The sequence below is a fragment of the Puntigrus tetrazona genome, chromosome 24 (assembly GCF_018831695.1).
Source record: "Puntigrus tetrazona isolate hp1 chromosome 24, ASM1883169v1, whole genome shotgun sequence".
Taxonomy (NCBI): domain Eukaryota; kingdom Metazoa; phylum Chordata; class Actinopteri; order Cypriniformes; family Cyprinidae; genus Puntigrus; species Puntigrus tetrazona.
This window is the reverse complement of record NC_056722.1, coordinates 13885932-13895016: the sequence shown is the minus strand read 5'-3', so window position 1 is coordinate 13895016 and position 9085 is coordinate 13885932. Positions and strand designations below refer to the sequence as shown.

The 9085-nt window shown below is 35.8% G+C and overlaps 1 protein-coding gene across 1 annotated transcript in view; it reads left to right on the top strand.

Annotated features, from left to right (window-relative positions):
• The first annotated feature begins 4651 nt into the window (after window positions 1–4651).
• Window positions 4652–9085, top strand: part of eya1 (EYA transcriptional coactivator and phosphatase 1) — an 81256-nt gene continuing 76822 nt past the window's right edge. The window contains exons 1-2 of the mRNA XM_043226959.1: window positions 4652–4669; window positions 5242–5340. The gene's annotated coding sequence lies outside the window, so the exon portion shown is untranslated. The remainder of the gene's footprint in view (window positions 4670–5241; window positions 5341–9085) is intronic.

The window sequence follows — 9085 nt, the reverse complement described above, 5'->3', positions numbered from 1 at the left end:
AAATATTGTTACAATTTAAAACAACAAAATATTCAGCATTAATATCTCAGTCTTCAGTTTCACATGATCATAAGGAATATAATACGCTGATCTGGTGCTCAAGAAGTTTTTTTCCTATTATGAACGCTGAAAATATTTTTTGTAACATTATAAATGCTTTTACTGTTACGTTTGGAACACTGGTTATATTAAATAAATAGATCAATGAAAAAAAAAAAATATATATATATATATATATATATATATATATATATATATATATATATATATATATATATATATATATAAAATCATTTAAAAAATGCTGTTTAATGATATTTACTTCCTAGTATAGGTTATTAATGAAAATAATTGTAATAATTTAGCCAAATAGAGAAAACACAAGTGAAGAAAGTATTAAATTAAATAACGTAAGGCCAGTTAGGTCACAGATCAGCACTGGTACACATATAGGTAAAGGATTTTGACCAGAAAACTGTTGGGGGTTTACTCACTAAGCTGAAAGTTCAAAGGGGAGCCACCTATTTCTCTCTCTCCATCTCTCTCTTTTTCTCCAGGTGGTCTATAGCCACCTGTGTTTTCTTTGTGTGCTTGTCATCTGTCTTTGGGAGGCTTTGTTGGGTTGCCAGAGTGAGGACAAGTCCAGCGTGGTTCCGATGATGGACTTTCTGTCCCTCTGTCCTGCCCCGCACAGGGAACCAGTGTTATAACCTTGAGATCCTCATCAAGAGCCTGGGAAACTACTTATGTGTTGTTTATTCTTTTGTGCGTAGGATTGTGAATTAGAGGGCGGTGGCTCCGTTTTTCAACGTATGTTTAATTCTCTTTAAATATGTGGTTTAGTTGGAAACTCTTTGGTTAGGAGCTTTCAGAACACCAGAGGGACGATACAAAAAACTGTAAATAACGATGAAGATGATGATATACAAGCTTATTTCTCCCACAGAATTAAAAGAAATGTATCTTACAACATTTTTTCTTGTAATTCTGAAAAAATTCTATTATTTATAACTCTATTATACTCTATTACTCTACTATTTTTAGGTTTAAGCTCGCAGTCCTGAGAAAAACAGTCTGAATGGTGAGATATGAACTAGCAGTTCTAAGAAATCAAATCATAATTGTGTTTTGTGTTTCTGCCAGTGAATACAATTTATATCTCAAAATTCAAATTTTTTCGCCATTGCAAGTCAGACTTTATATCTTACAATTGTGACTTCAGAACTGTCAGTATATACTTGGGACTTTGAGGTGAACAGTCAGAATTGTGAAATATGATATTGAAATTTAATTGTGTTTTGTGTTTGTCCCATGTAATAAAAAACATGGGTAATTGTGCATTTTTTCTTACAATTATGACTTTTTTCATGCAATTGTGAGATGATATAATATAGTTTGTTCCAGAATTACAATTTTATATTAATTTAAAGTCCCATGTAATGGTTTAAGTTGTGGCAAAAATACAAAACACAATTCTTTTTCTTTTCTTGCAGTTGCAGAGTTTATCACAATTCTGTCTTCTCAACCATAATCATAAACTTTATGATTATAATATTGCAGTTGCCAGTTATAAGAAATTCTGAGAAAAAAAAATAATTGAGAGACTTTTCCTCTTAGAATCAAAAATGTCAAAAGTCAAAAATGTGAGATATGAGGCTGCAGCTGCCTTTTTTTATTCCGTGTCTCAAACACACAACACATGACAAAATGTCTTCGATATAAACTCACTATTAGAGAAAAAACATTAATTTATGTTTTGTGTGTCTGCCATGTAAAAAAAAGTACAAAATGTAATTTGTCGGTATTATCTTCTGACACGATTCTCAAAACTGCCAGTTTATTCCAATTCTGGAGTCCAAATTGTGAGATATAAATAGACTTTTTTATTATTATTGCTATATTATACAGATGTTTCAGTATGTTTCTGTCTACAATAAATTCTCATGCTGAATGTGAGCGGCTGTAATTTGTGACCCTGTTGTAAATGATGTCTTGGAGGCATGTGTCTGAATGCATATGTGCGTGAAGAACTCCACATATAGGCACAAGTGTGTGTGCTGGGGATGTGTCCAAGAGTGTAACCTGACTAGGGCTATTGTCTTGGCCCTTGAGAGAGTCATCACTCACACACTCACACACTGCACTGATGAGCCACTCCTAACCACGGCCATTTTAGGAGCTGGAGGTACAAACATGAAAGGACTCAGAGTGTCGATTAGCTGTTCTTGTGGGTTGCTCGGGGCAATGTAGCTCCTGCCCTGGAAAAACAAGATAAGATAACACAGTACAGTAGCAGGTAAATGCGAAGGAGAAAAACAGGTACATGTTATAAGCACGAAGGCTGAGAGGAATCCAAACTGAGATTTAATTTGTTGGGGTAATATTTTATTAATATGGAGTCAATTATATTGCAGATTTTTTTACATTTTCATACTGTCTCTTTTTACTCAGGACATGTTAGCAACTAGCAAGCAAGGCCTAAGCAAGCTAACCTAAAATTGAATCAGCAAGTTCTGTAATAAAATGTAAAAAGTGATTTTTTTATGAAGTTATTTGCACATTTTAACAAATTATATACAAAGGACACAATCATTTAAATAAATAACGTAAAAATAACTAAAAATGAACACTGTACAGTTTTGTTATTATGAACATGATTCCCCATGTCTAATTAATCAATATGTTACACCAAAAATTAATGAATAAGTTTATTTTCATATATTATATATGTAGGTGTTTATATATTCATATAGTAATAACTAGAGATGAATTGAAAAACTATACACCATATATTGTTGCATCTGTGTGTTTGTCTACAAGTTTCAGCAGCGTAAATATTTATTCAGCCAGGGATAGCCGGATGTTTTTGTCCATATTATTATTATTATTATTATTATTATTATTATTATTATTATTATTATTATTAGCAGAGGTCCATCCAACGGCATTGTGTATTAATCGATTATTTTCATTGAACCTGTTCATAAAAATATTTGTTCACGAATGTAACTGAATCAGCACGAGTGATTCTCGAATCACCGAGTCATTGAATTGTCTTGTACATGTGTGATGTGGTTGTGGCTATATATCCGGAAACTAAAAATAAATTAAATAGTCTACCTATTAGATTGTGATTTAGTGTTACAATAATGCAAAAACAGTGATTATTGTTGTACAGCGTGACAAAAATTACGCTACATCGATGTGCGCATGCCCAGTAGCCGCAGATAGATTCCTTCCATTATGAGAGGACTGGTAGTAAAAACATTTTGAGAGAACCGACAACGCAGGCAAATTAATGCCATGTAATCAGATAGGCATAAGCATGTCAATTAATTAAATAAAAACATCATAAACAGTATTGGAATCAACACATTTCCTTAACTACCCCGGGCACGAAGAAAACGGGCAAATGCAATTACGCAACGGCGTCGAATGAATCGGTTCTTTAAGAGTTATTCGAAGTTCAGAAGAGCCGATTCTATTCGGACGAATAAAGCGGAACTCCCGTCGTCCTCCAGCGCCGCGGGAACACAAACACGCACTTTCATTCCTTTCCACTTGAGGAAAACTTTACCGAGTTTTGACGACTATTTATTGTTCGTGAGGTCGGAGCGAGGGAAAGGAACATCACTCACGGTGGTATAAAGTCATTACGACCTCCTCGATATGCTCAACATCACAAGCCCCAGCCACCCCCATATTCCTCCCTTGTATTTACCCTGCATCCGGAGTCGGGGCGTGTTGATGAATGAGGAGAGGGCGTCCAGGGACTCTCTCCGTTAAGGACCGTGCCGCGCGATTTATGACGGCGCTCTCGCAGACTTCACGATGATTAATATGGCTCCTCCGTTCACCGCGGCAGATCGGGCGCAGGCGCTGCACTCCGCGAGCGCCAGTCGGCCAGATAACATCAAAGAGGCCTGCTGCTAGTGTTAAGAAAATACTGCATTCTGGGTCAGCGCAAATGAATCCACAAGGAGCACGAAACGGTTTTAATGACAGTCCCATCTATATATTATCACTTGTACGCAGATTGGAACGGAGAGGCTGTGGCATTTGCAAAGTTTTTACTTTAGCTTGCAGTTTGATTTGACTTTAGTTTACGCATGAACTGTAAGTTCTACGTGCAGAGATACATATTTAATAGCTGTTCACAAAAAACGATTTAGAGGACAACCCAAAAGTCTCATTATTTATTAAAATCAATACATTTTATTCTGTAGTAAAAATTACTTCTTGCTTATTATTTTTTTTGTCACAAAAATGCTTTGGTAACTCATCAGGACATGATTTAATTTTTTATCTCATTATGATTTAGCATTTAATTTTATGACTTTTTATGACCCACTTATGACTTTTTAATCAACCTTTTTTTATAACTTTTTCATCTTGTTAATTTAAGTTATAGGTTTGACTTTTCATGTCATAATTAGCAAAGCAAGACTTTTTACCTAGTGGAAAAGTGCTTCCATATAAAGTTGCTCTTTTTTTTTTCATTAAGTTGTCTGATTAATCATTTATGTTTTTTTCTATATATATATATATATATATATATATATATATATATATATATATATATAGGTTATAGGTATTTTATAGGTTTTTTGAGTCGATCTATCAACAGTTCTGAGCTCTGACGTCAAAGAAAGCAGAAAGAGCAAAAAATGTAAGTCCATTTTACACTTATTTTATAGTCTTCCAAAGAAATGACAAGTGATTAAAGATCTAAAATGAATTATTTGCACAAACATTTGCTGGAATTTACAGCTGTTTTTCGATATCTGTCATGCTAAGATATTCTTTACAGTTATGATATCTACAAATGGGATTTTTCTAAAGGCCTATGAAAATTACTTCAGGTCATAAATAATAATTTTGCGCTCAGTTTTTACCTTGTAATAAAGTCACAAACCACCCATCTTTGTCCCCCACTATGAAATGCATTTTACTAAAAATAGCCATAATTTGAATAACATCGTGGTCAGCAGTGAGACAGAAATAAAAAAAGGTATTCATTAAAAAAAATCTCTTTAATTTAAATACATTTATTAATATGCAAAAGACAGATAAACACTCATTAACACATTTACCCTGCCAGATCATTCATAAATGTATGCACTACTTAAAACGTTTAAAAACAAACATATGCATATTTTCCGCTGGGGACGCTGCAGGTGAACAGGTTGTAAACATTTAAACATTCACACCTGCTCCATTGATCACTTTAGTTTCTGACAGGTGTGGCCAGAGGTGATAGAGCCAGTGTTTGATCTCAACAAGTTGGTCAGACGAGCAACCTAGACCGAGGCCAGGCTGTCCGTATACTGATTTTCTCAGGTAAGAACGTTCCCACTCACCACATCACCCGCCTCAGCCATTAATGACCCTTTAAAAGAGTCCTCATGGCATTTTTTATTTAAGTAGCTGCTTAAAGGAATATTTCACTCCACAATGAAAGTCTGCTGAAAATTTACTCACCCTCAAGCCATCCATAATGTTGAGGAGAACTCCCTCGGAACACATTTAGAGAAATGTAGCATTACATCACTTGCTTATCAGTGGACCCTATGCAGTGAATGGGTGCCGTCAGAAAGAGAGTTGCGTTCTTTCAACATCACATTTATCCACAAGCGATCCACATGACTCCAGTCCGTCAAGTAATTTCTTGTGAACTGAAAAATGTTTTGTAATACAAAAATGTGAGTCAGCTATCAATAATGTCGCCTTGCCTGAATCAGGAGAGAAATATGCACAGATCAAGCGCTGTTTATATGCGAAAACAGTCCAAAAAGAAGTTTGATTTGAGAGGACACCATTTTTAATTGATGGATTTGGAGTCTTGTGGGTTATTGTGGTGCATTATATGCTTTTCGGACACTCATTCTGACGGCACCCATTCACTACAAAGGAGTGCAATGCAAATCTGTTCCTCCAAATCTGTTCCGATGTAAAAAAAAAAACAAACAAACTCCCAGCGTATTTTTATATTTGGCTGAATTACTCTTTTTAAATGCTCATAAACCTTGAAGGGCATAAGTCCAGTTATATTTCAGTAATGCCTTGCGCAATCATACTTGGAATTCTTGACGGTTGACGCTCTGGAAACACCGGGGGGTTGTGGGGGTGCGATCGGTGCTTCGTGCTTCCACTCCAGCTCTGGTATGTCATTAAAAGCAACGCACACTTCCTAAACCCACTGATGGAAGACTTCTCCTTTTCCCTTTCTTACCACTACTTATAGCCTCTACTTAAGTATGCCAATTTAGCTGAATTCATGAAATCAATGGCTCACTGTTAGCTGCCCATTGATGTAGAACTACGGTGGTGACTGCCCTTTCCCATGCTTCCATCCCGGGACCTCTGCTGCCCACAAACAGAGGGAACACCTGTTTCCAGCGAGCCCAGTCCCCCAGCACCTGAAATCTTAGCAATGGCTCAGGCTATTGAGAGGCAGCCGCACGATAAGCCCGCCCCAGAGATGGACAGCGGAAACTCGATAATGAAAGGGGATGCCTAATAGATGAATCTGGAGCAATTTGCCAAAACACGCCCTGCCTTTCTCAGGAAAATTATCCACACTTGCTATAGGAAGGCCATTGTCTTGGGAGAGTTTGCGCTTTATCTGCGTATTCATTATCTGTATTACAACTGCATAATGGGCCGCGGGTTGGGGAGGAAGGCGAGCACGTTTCAAACTGGGTGGGGAGCGCTGACGTAAAATTAAAGTAGCTTTTCTGTCATGGGCATAAATCAGTGTTATTATATCTGGTGGGAAAACCCCAGGTTTCCTGCAGAAATACCTTCGGTTCGAAAGACTAAATCCTAGAATCGTATGCCTTGATCGTTCCTTTTGGAGCGGTCCGTATGTTCTTGCATGCTCGCGTTTGCTAGAACTGTTTCAACTCCAGAATAAGGGGAAATTGATTCAGACATTAAAATCCAAAGTGGTTTTGTATGTGTATTATTTACGTTGTGGGCCATTTGAATACCAGAAATCATAATGACAAACTTAGCGTGCAATGTTTGATTCTTTAAATATTGCTTTTGTGTGTTTAAGAAGATGCAGTGACCCGCGTCAGAAATTGAGCTTGATGTTATAGGCTATATTTGCGTCCTGGATTTATTATGGTCTTGTTTGAGTTTTGTTCTGAGCAATAAAAACATACTGCGTGCAACTATATAAATAAAGGTAAATATGCTCATAAAATCAACACACATATGCATAACTAGGCATTCAAAAGTCTTAAGGAGATTTTAAGATGTGTTTGTAATGCAATGATATTGCGAAACATTATTACAATTTAATGAACTGTTTTCTTTTTGAATACATATTAAAATATTATTTATTCCTTAGAAGCGATGCTGAAATTTCGTGTTACGCAATCCTTCAGAAATCTTCCTAACACGCTGATTTGCTGCTCAAGAAAAAAATCATATTATTATACATGTCGTCTGCGTAATTTTGTTTCAGGATTCTTTTAATGAATAAAAAAAATTGCAGATTTTTTTTACTTTCGCTAATATCTCACTGACCCCAAACATGACTAATAGAAACATTGTACATGGACATTTGTTAATGTTTCTTTTTTTTTGCACTGATTGCTTTTATTTCTGGCAATGTCAGTGACATTTTACATATAGGCAGTTCTTAGCATTACGTCATTACGCACAAGTGCACTTTATAGTACACATAACAGCCGTAGTTTAAGCATTGAGGCTTTACTATTTGACAAGGAACACAAATAGTCAGTCCTTGGAGAGTCTCATATCGTTTCTGTCTTTTTCTATTGGTCATATTTCACTAACCCCCTCCTGAGGGTGAGTAACCTTCCTCAAACCCCCTTTGATGTCTACGGGATGTTGAAGCACTATTTGTAATCATCACGGAGCTAACCGCTACACGTTTAGCCTCCTACTGCGCCACAACGGCAAACTCAAAGTCAAATCTTAAAGACCTTTACGTCATCCATTATTGTAATGTCTGAGCGGGGAGGCGCCCTTGCTGATGCGTAAATTGCAGTTTAAAAACATTTTAGTCTTCATGATCACTCCTCTTTCACGCTCGGTAGTGTGTGCTTAAGAAGAAATGGCTGCTGAGGGGCTATCACTCACAGAAGCCAGAGGACTCTGCAGAAAAGACTTTTTAGTTCACTGTGGAAATCACTGCTTAGGTGGACATGTTGTTTTGATGATTTTCACATTTTGAGAGTCAGATAAAAGCCGCAGGAGATGCTCCGCGGCACTGATTTTATCATTTCGCTGGGGTGTTATTGTTAATGGGCACAACATGAACCCTGAAACCTAAAGCAAATCTTAAATTGTGACACTAAATGACAATATGTTAAAAATAACAATCTAATAATGATAATAAACTGCTCTTAAGTAATAAACCTATAATTCTGGTTTTTTTATGTTTGACAGGTTGACAAAGTTGAAATGTTTTGCTCTTTTCAGTTTTGCTTTTGGATGATGCAGTGACAAATGTCAGAAAATTCGGGAAATTAAGGCAAAATCCTGTCTATGTAATTTGTACTTTTTCCCCTAGTAATTATATGAAATTTAGGGTAGAAATACTTAGAAAATCAAGTTCAACTAATATGTATAACCTGGGCTAGAATATATTAATGCAAAATAATAATTCTCTAACAAAAAAATAATAGTTAATTAAAACAGATCTAATAATTATAAGAAATACTTTTACATACAGATATAAATGCAATTCAATAACAAATAATATATTAATTGTAAATGCAATTTATTTATTTATTTCACCAAGTTGCCATTAATTTCTGACAGTGGCAGTAATTAATGGTTATAGTTATTAGTTAGTTGATCATACAGTATACATTTGCAAAGTAAGGGAACGCTTCACGCTTATAGTTTAAATGAAAGTAAAGTGAGTTCATCTAAAATGAATGTTCTGTCTGCATGTACTCATCTGCATCATCAAGCAATTTTGATTTGCATTGGGCTCCGTTGTATTTTTGGTCCATATAAATGGAAGTCATTGGGAACAGAAACTGTTTGGCTACCAACATTCTTCAAAATATCTTCCTTTGTGTTCCATAGAACTCAATGTTTT